Genomic DNA, 9293 nt, shown 5'->3' with positions numbered 1-9293 from the left:
CAAATCCAGCCTCAGACATTTGACACATTTACTAGCTGTGTGACCTTGGGCAATTCACTTAACCCCAAGTGCCTTGCCCTCCCCCTTCCAAAAAAAGAAAAGAAGGGTTCTGAAGTCATCTATAACCCAAGACCACTGGTGTCAGTGGTATGTTGGAGCCAGCTCTAACCAGCTTGGGAAAACTTGCTAAATTTTCATTGTGAGCATTTACATCTTAATTTGCAACCCATCAAGGCTTGATTTATCATTTTGCTGATTTTCTAGACTTAACCAAGCTTTAATAATGCAGATTAAACTTAAAAGTATGTGAGCATACTTTTTTTTTTTCTCCTGGGACTGTTGTTAAACATTTACTAGTACACCTGTAATTGTGCTATAAACATCGCTTGAAATCAGCAGGCATACAGTGGAAGGCTCAAATGAAATCATTATCAGATGGAGGCCTGGTTACTGGAGGTTAAGAATAATAACTGATATAGCACTTTAAGCTTAACAACATGCTTTACATCAATTTTCTCAGTGGTGTCAAACTCAAATAGAAATGGGACCACTAAACTTTACGTGAGGATTCCTGCAGGCTGTGTATTGATTAAGAAAATCACATGTTAATATTCTCTACATTTTCTTGTTATTTTTATAATAAATTTAGTTCATTTATTTTGTTAAATGTTTTCCCAATTACGTTTTAATCTGGTTCTAGATTCACCTGGGAGTGTTGTGTGCCACACATGTTCTTCCCCTCCCACCCCCAGGGTGTTTGACACCCCAGAGTTATCTAATTTGAGCCTCACACAGCTCTGACTGGTGTTCTGAGAAGGTAATTGCTGATATGGCCACTGGTTCATGCTTCGATAGTCTAATTTGGGAGTGGGATGTTCCAAAGGGATTCTAGTTATGACCACACATGCTACAGCTACAGGGCTAGGGTCCAGGAGCTTCTAAGTAACTGCTGTGTTTCCAAGTTACCTCAGACACCCCCCACCCCCATCTTTCCCCACTGCCCCTCTTTCTCATGCACCACATTATACTGCCCATGGATTTTTCAGTGGACAGAAGATTTGGTGGCCTTAGGATCCCATGTCCTAGGAAGGAATCTTAATATGGTGATGTGAGAGTCAGCAGGGAATAAATATGGTGAGTAAGGGATTTATTATGTGAGTAAGGGATATGGCCCAAGGTTATATATCCATACACACACAAACACGCGCACACACACACACACCTTAAAAAGATATGTGTAGATGCATATACACATATCTTTTTAAGGAAAGTAAATACTAAAGATCAGACAGCATTTATTTTTGAAAATGAGTGATTTTTGCCCCCTCTGGTTGATTTCTCCTTCATTAAACAAACTATTAAGCAGAGAGAATGAGATAGGAAAGTGACTACACAGGCTAAATGGGGAAATTGCATTTTTAGACATCAGAGGAGTGTTTTCCAACGGGAACATGGAAACGTGGATGACACTGGTTGCTATTTGACCGTACTCTGGCCTGCAAAGAATGAGCAGAGGCAATATTTTTAGCCCAAGCCAGGGTGGCTGTTACATGCTTATACATAGACAGACAGCTGGAGAGAAGGAAAGGAGATACTTAACAGGTGCACCACACTGATGTCAACTGTGGCTAGAGATGATCTTTCTCCAGACTATATTAATAGCTCACTGGTACTTTATGACTACAAGAGGAAATAGAATATGGTGGAAAGAAAGCATAGGTTTTTGGAAGCAGAAGACCTGAATTCAAGTCCCAGTTCTGGCATTCACTTGTTATATGACCCTGGATAAATCACATATCACCTCTGTGGCTCACTTCCTTTATCTGTCTCATCCTTGCTTTACCTACAACATAGGCTTTTTGTGAAGAAGCTGTTTTATAAAAAAAAAAGAATTCTCACAACAACATTGTAAGAGTAATAATTAACTATATATCTATATCAAACTTTATAATTTACAAAATGCTTTCAGTGTTTTATCCTCATTTTACAGATGAGGAAAAAGTCTCATGGAAGTTGTGACCTGACCAAGTTCTTCCACGCTGTGATCTTGGTAAAAATCACATAACTTTCTCTAAGCCTTCATTTCCTCATCTGTAAAATGGGAACAATATACTGAAAGTCCTTTGTGAAGTGAAAAAGTGTTATATAAAATCAAACTATTACTGAATCCCAGGTACTCTTTAACTATACCACACTGGTTCTATATATGAATTGATGCCCATCCATGAATAGAAGACAGTAGTATCATTATCATTATTAATAGGAGTATCACTTACTAGCTGTGTGACTCTGGTTAAGTCACTTAACCCTGTTTGCCTTAGTTCCTCATCTGTAAAATGAGCTGGAGAAGGAAATGGCAAACCCTATCCAGTATTTGGAGGAAAACTCTAAAATGGTATCACAAAGAGTTGGATACAATTGAAAATGACTGTACAACACCACCACAAGTATCATTGCGAGTCTGTATCTCACAGTTGTAATGGGGGACATTGAAAATTACCTAAACACATACAGTTATAATATTCTCATGCCATATGCTATAGTTTATGGTAGTGAATTGTAACTATTATGGTAAAGGTTACATGTGGATTTCTATCACATTGCTTTAGAAATAAAATTACCAATGATCTCTTTACAGATATATATATTTTATCAATGTCTTTTGTCTTTACATGTCTTCCCATGTCATTCAGAATGAACCTTTTCTTAAGTAAAAACATTTGATTCAGAGATCAAGCTTGATAATCTATATGATAAGGAGTTCTGGTTCACGTGGCCAACAAGATGGAAGACCAGACATTTTCTCGGATCCTTCTGACCTCTCAGAAATTCCCCAAATAAGAATTATGTGCAAGATATAAAGTAATTGCAGCTGTTCCCTACTAGTAGACTGAGACACCAAGGGTTCTAACCACCTGATGAATGAACAGCAGAGAAGGCTAATCCATCATCCGCTCCCTTAGGACTCTCTTTCCTACACTCCCCTATGTCATGGCATGGCAACACAATGGAACCCACAGGCTTGTACTCTGGGACCCACTAGGAGCTTTCCTTGCTGCTATTGCAGCCTCTACCAGAATACTCTGCTGCTGCTCTCGTCCTATCATATGTAGCGACAAGCAACAGAACTAACCTTTGTTTGTAAAGAAGAAATGGAATCATAGAGGACTGAGACCAATGAAAATGAATTTGCAAGCATGGAAGGAGACTGAGACAACTTTGAGGGCCACCCTTGGGGAAATCTAGCATCAAAAAGGGAAGGAGTCAGAAAGTGATAGGAGAATACAAGGAGAAAAGACTTAAACTACCAAGGATCTCAGGAGAAAAAAATTCAGTTAATAATTCTGAACACAAGCAGATAAATCAATAGGGAAGATATTAAGACAGAATGGAAGATGGCCTACAGGACAGTCAAAAGAAGTCCAAACATTTCTGAATAAATATCCTGAGACAAAAGAAAATTAATCAACACCTGATAAGTCAGAGGACCCTATGAACTTTCAAGACAGCATAGAAACACAGTAGGTTTTAATTTAATGGTTCAAGAGAGAAACAAAAATTAATTCGTTTTTATAGTTGTGGGGATTTGACATAACTTTTGAAAACATGTGTCTTTTGTTTGGGCAGGTTAGAAAGAGATTAAAATCTATGATTTGATTTGTGATGTCTCCTTAAAGCGTAGTTTTCTCCTGCATCTGGGGCTACCTCCAGTCATCCTGATCAATATCTTGTCGCTGGACCCTGACGGTTCTGGAGGAGATAGTGAGGCTGGTGACTTTGCACAGCCCTCCCTCACTTAAAACCAATTCACTTGCAAGTCATGGGATCACCTCCCTGATGTCATGATCCTCTTTGGGAACGAAGGACAAGTAGCAACCTCTGTGAGTTTTCTGTAATGAAAAAGTTAGTGAGTCTGTCCTTTCAAACAGCTCGCATTCAAAGGATGCTTTTTATGCTGCTTCTTGGCTATGTAAAGATGTAGATCATAAAGTTGAATGTACAATGAAGGAAAGTTAAGTAGCTGAACAAACCTTCTCTGTTGTAAGTAGAGTATTTTGGGGGATTAAATTAGTAAATTCAGACATTATGAATAATTCCTCAAATGGTACAAATTCAAATCAATCTTTCAGTCTCCTAAGTACCTATTTAATTAGGTTCAATAGGGGTGTGTGGGAGCCAGCTCATATCATCAGAACAAATTGTCAATTTTTTACTGTGAGCATTTATACCTCAGAAACTCTACAAAATTAGGGCTTGACTTATTGTCTTGTTGATTGTCTGGACTTAAGAAAGTGATGAAGAAAATATTAATGATGCAGATTAAATGTAAAAGTATAGTGTGTGTCCATGTTTTGTTCCCTCTTCTCTGAGAGCTGGGTTGTTAAACATTTACCAGCACACCATGGCCCTAGGCCCTTTCAGACTTCAGCTAGTGAAGACTGCAGGAGAAGAATCAGAAGAACTTAGGCTGAAGAAAGAAGAGGAAAAGGAAGATGAATTGAGATTTGGAGAACCTGGGAAATTTTCCATAAGGCCAGAAATTAAATGGGGTTGGTGAAACTCTAGGAAGTTGACGGAGGAAAAAGAGGACTTGAACTAAAGAATAAAAAAGCCTGGAGGAGGAGGAAGAAGAAAAGGAAGAGGAGGAGAAGGAGGAGGAGGAGGAGGAGGAGGAGAGGAAGAAGAAGGAGGAGGAAGAGGAGGAGGCAAGAATTCTAACAAAAGGAAATGAGGAAAAGGAGAAACAGCAGACGGAGAAGATGAAGGACTCAAGGTTAAGATAAAAGAGAAAGACTTGTTGACAAGAAGGAAGAGTAGGTCTCAAGGAACTTGGCAAGGCAAAATAAGTAAGACAAAGCAAGAGGTTAATAAGTAAAGAGAAAGAAAGTTGAGTATGGCTATCAAATAAAGGGACAGCTAGGTGAAAAGGATGTTGATAACTAGTTTCAGAGGAGAAGAAATAAGTGTGTGCCAAAAAAGTTCTTGGGGTGGGGGGTATTAGGGAGAGCAGCAAAGAACTGAACAAGAATGAAGTCAGACCAAATCTGCAGAGGCCATGCATAGCCTATGTGGTTTATATTTCTGCCACAGTCAAGGGACTTATCTATGCTCAAAGTGAAGGATGTCTCTCCTCTAGAAGAGAAAGTAAAGGAACTTAAGAAACACCTCTCTACTTTCCAGAATATCAGAGAGAATATAATATTCCTTTAAAAATAAATGGAAATAGAGCTTTAATGTAAAAAAAAGTGGGGGGGAGGATGTGAAAGAGAGGGGGATACTGACCCTGTAGCAGGAGTTTGGATGTAAGAAAATGACGCAAAGAAGAAAAGGAAGGCACACCTCTGACCTCACAAAACTAAATAATAATTAAGGCTTTTCTTTAAGAGGAGGGACACTGATCTTCTGAGGAGAAAGAAGCTGCTTATTCACTAAGGAATGATGAATGTTATCAGATATGAAATCATCTAATAAAGAAAATAGAGAGAAGAAAAAGATAGTTGTGGTTGGTATATCACTTTTGAAAAGTACTGGTCACTGGTTTTTTTTTTTTTTTTTGACTTAGTAACAATAGAGAGCTCTCCTGTCCTCTCAAGGTATGTATCCAAGTAGTAGAGTGTTTCCCAAAACGTGTCAAATGAGATGAATAATACCCACTTCTGGTAATTCACTTGGGCACAAATGGTACTGCCAGATGGAATCTAGAAAGCATTGCTAAAGATCGTGAAATCTTGGGTAAGAAACTAAACACCTAAAAGGTATGTGTGGTATTTACTGCTGCTGAGAGAAGACTAGGGCCTCAGAAGATAAAGACAGATTTAAGGAGGAACAGCTGGTTAAGAAGATGTTGTCTGAGAACAGCATTTGTATTTCTGGACCATAACTTGAAATACAGGAATGACAGATTCTTGGCCGGAGATGGAGTATACTCAATGAGCATTGGTAAGAATGTATTAGCCTGCAGTCTTATAAATCTAACCAAATAAACTCTGAACTTAAAAGGAAGGGAAAGGGAGAGAACTTTTTTATGTTTGCACAAAATTAGATATACTAGAGAATAGATGAAGACAGAAGAATAGCAGTAAAGATGCACTAAAATTCATAGGAGACAAAATCCAAGAAAGGAGTCAGCAGTAGAAAGAAGTCCATGGTTTCTGATGTCTGTATACAAATTCAAAAAAATATGGGTAAAAATCAAAGAGAACTAAGGATTCTAACTGAAGGAGGGAACTTTGATTTCACAGGTATCATTAGGGCTTGGTGGCATGAGACCTGTGGCTGAAATATGTCTCTGGGAGGGTATAACTTATTTAAAAGGAACGATATAGGTAAAACGGATGGTGGGGTAACAATACTATTTACATCCTTTAGCAATTTAAAGTTTGCAAGTCATTTGCTTATCTTATTTCACTTGGTCCTCATAACAACTCAGTAAAGTGTTTGCTATTATTCCCCCATTTTATAGGTGAAAGGACTAGGAGAGGTTAAATGACTTGCCCAGCATCACATGACTAGTAAACATCTAAAGAAAGGATTTGAACTCAGGTTCTCCTGACTCCAAGTCTAGCAACCTATCCACTGTACCACTTATTAAACATGTCATGTGAAGAAATATAGAACCCAGATGGGAGAAATATGCTGAAAGGCATTTGGATGAAGTAGCAGCCATAGCAGCTAACATTTATATAGCGCTTACTATGTAATGTGATATGTGTGTGTGTGTGTAGACACTGGACTAAGCCCTTTACAATTATTATCTCTTTTGATCCTCACAACAACACTGGTAGATAGGTGGCTATCACTGTCCCCATTTTACTGATGAGGAAAATGAGGCAAAAATGGGTTAAGTGACTTGCCCAAGGTCACACAGGACATGTTTGAGGCAGGATTTAAACTCAGGCCTTCCTGATCAGCCCTCTATCCACTGAGCCAACTAGCTGTCCTAGGCACAGGGCAGTGAATGCATACTCAACATTACCATCAGTGTAAGCCCTCTAGTGAGGGGGGATTGCACTGCCTCCCAGTGCAGCCCATTCTATGTTGTTACTCATACTCTTTTCCCATCTATTCCCTCTTTTCTTCTACCTCTTGGAATCCCTAATTTCTTTCAAAGCTCAGTTGGAACGTCACCCCTATATGAGGCCTTTCCTGATCACCAGCCCCCTCAGCTGCTAATGCCTCCCCCAAAATATTATCTTATATTTATTTTGCATATTCTTATATGTGTATATGTTGTCTCTTTGAGGGCAGAGACTTTTACATTTTTTGCCATATTCACAAGCTTATCATTTACTTGATGTTACACTTGCGAAAGTGTTTTGTTTGAAACTCATGTAAGATTTTGCATTTATCCATATTAAATATTAATTTATTAGTTTCAATTTAATAGTCTCACTTGTCAAAATCTTTCTGGATTCTGATTCAGTTATCCAACATGCATCCCTCATGTCGCCCAGCTTTGTATCACTTGAAAATTTGAGACACATACTACCCATACTTGTATCTAAGTCTTTAATAAAAATGTTAAACACCACAGAGCCAAGCACAGATTCCTGGTACCCTCCATTATAAAGTTCCTTCCACATCAAAATAGAAATGCCTGCCATGAATTCTGTCATTCAATCAGTTCTGAAATGACCAGAAGAAAAACAAAACAAAACAAACCCTGCTTCCCCACAAAGTGGGGAGCATGTAATGGCTACAAGTACATACCGGCAGTATCCAGTACATAATGCCTATAGCAAAGGGATTTGGGCTAATGCATTAAGCCTTTTACTAGCAGTACAGTTATGGATTTTAAATTGCTATGCCAGTCTGAGAAGCAAAGACATGAGAGATCTGGAAGAGGACCAGGCGAAGAAGAAAATGGCCTCAGTTGTCAACGACCGTTTTTGTTAAGGTGCATAAAGCAGGAAGAAGTAACCAGATGAATTTGGAACATCTTGTCAGGGCCATTTCTGACTGTTCCCCTTGCTTACGACCAAACATCTGTGACTTCTTCTGCCTTACGCTGCTTTTGTTGCCTAGTAATATACAGGGGAGCCCTAGGCACTGACTTCAGGGGACTGAGACAGAATTTATTTCCTTACTCTCTCCCTCTTTCACCCCCTCCTCCTCATTCTTCACAAGCTTGCATGTTTACTATCTGAGGAACGTGCCAGCTAGCTCTTGTCTGGATTAAGACTCAGGAACAAAAATAAACTTCATAGATAGGGCTTGGCAACTTGTACAGATGGGTTACATGTATTTCAGTGTCTAAAGAATAAAGGACTAAAAATTTCAGGGTATAAAAAATAACAATAGTGTCATGAAATCATGGGCAATGTGGAGATAGTGACTGACCAGTGGGTTTGGTCAGCAGGGTAGAGCTACTGAGACGGGTTTTAAAAACAAAACAAAGTGCAACATTAAAGGCTAATTGGTCTGGCCTATTGAACATACCAAAAAATCAGTTAGCTTGACAGAGAAGTGATGAATTTAAAATTGACTAACATATATTTTTGGATATGGCCAATGTGAAAATTTGTTTTGTTGGACTATCAATCTATATATTGAGGGATTTGTTTTTTGAGTTCTGCTTTTTCATTTGCTCAGTTGGGGATAGGGTAGGATAGAGGGAAGGACAGATGAACAACCACCAAAAAAAGAGAAAAAAACAACAAAGGATATTTGTTCTATGCTATGCCGTATTTATTTCAGTATAATTTATTTTTGTGCAGGGGTGTTGCTCTGAATTAAAACTCGCACATTGAGCTACACAACCAAAGAGAAATGGTGAAAATAAATTGCATCATCTTGCTACTAAAAACATATTTCAATGCACTGACTTAAAAGGATTGGATTGCTGTTGATAGTACTGTTATTGGGAATAAATGGAGAACATTTATTGTGAAAAAAAAGTGTTAAGTGAACAGGATTTAAAGTAGATACTGTTTATAGTTTTTAATCATTACATTGCTAAGGCACATACGCTACATAATAAAATAAATCAACAACCATTTCTTGAGCTCTTACCATACATCAGGCACTGTGTTAAACTCTTCAGGATACAAAGGAAAACACAATCCCAACTTTCAAGGAGCTTATAATCACTTGTATACTTCCAACTATATAAATCACTGATATTAACTCTGATTTAAGATGGAAGCTATCTCTTGAAAAAAATGTATTAAGCTGTGTCCTGTGAGTACAATGCCAGAGCTGAACAATCTTGTTATCAGTCAGTTAGTATATATTCTTTCTTTTGTGATGCTGGAGGCAAAATGTTATGCTTTGGGAGCACTCCACATTGCTCC

At 38.3% G+C, this 9293-nt stretch overlaps 1 long non-coding RNA gene across 1 annotated transcript in view; it reads left to right on the top strand.

The window, feature by feature from the left end:
* Positions 1-1017: 1017 nt before the first annotated feature.
* Positions 1018-9293, top strand: part of LOC138146542 (uncharacterized) — an 83833-nt gene continuing 75557 nt past the window's right edge. Inside the window, exon 1 of the long non-coding RNA XR_011164519.1 lies at positions 1018-1134. This is a non-coding gene — a long non-coding RNA (uncharacterized lncRNA). The remainder of the gene's footprint in view (positions 1135-9293) is intronic.

This window comes from Petaurus breviceps, unplaced genomic scaffold, assembly GCF_028583685.1.
Source record: "Petaurus breviceps papuanus isolate PSGF00001 unplaced genomic scaffold, PetGlider_PUasm1.0 90763, whole genome shotgun sequence".
Lineage (NCBI taxonomy): Eukaryota > Metazoa > Chordata > Mammalia > Diprotodontia > Petauridae > Petaurus > Petaurus breviceps.
Note: the sequence above shows the minus strand (reverse complement) of the source record. Positions and strands in the feature narration are given on the sequence as shown.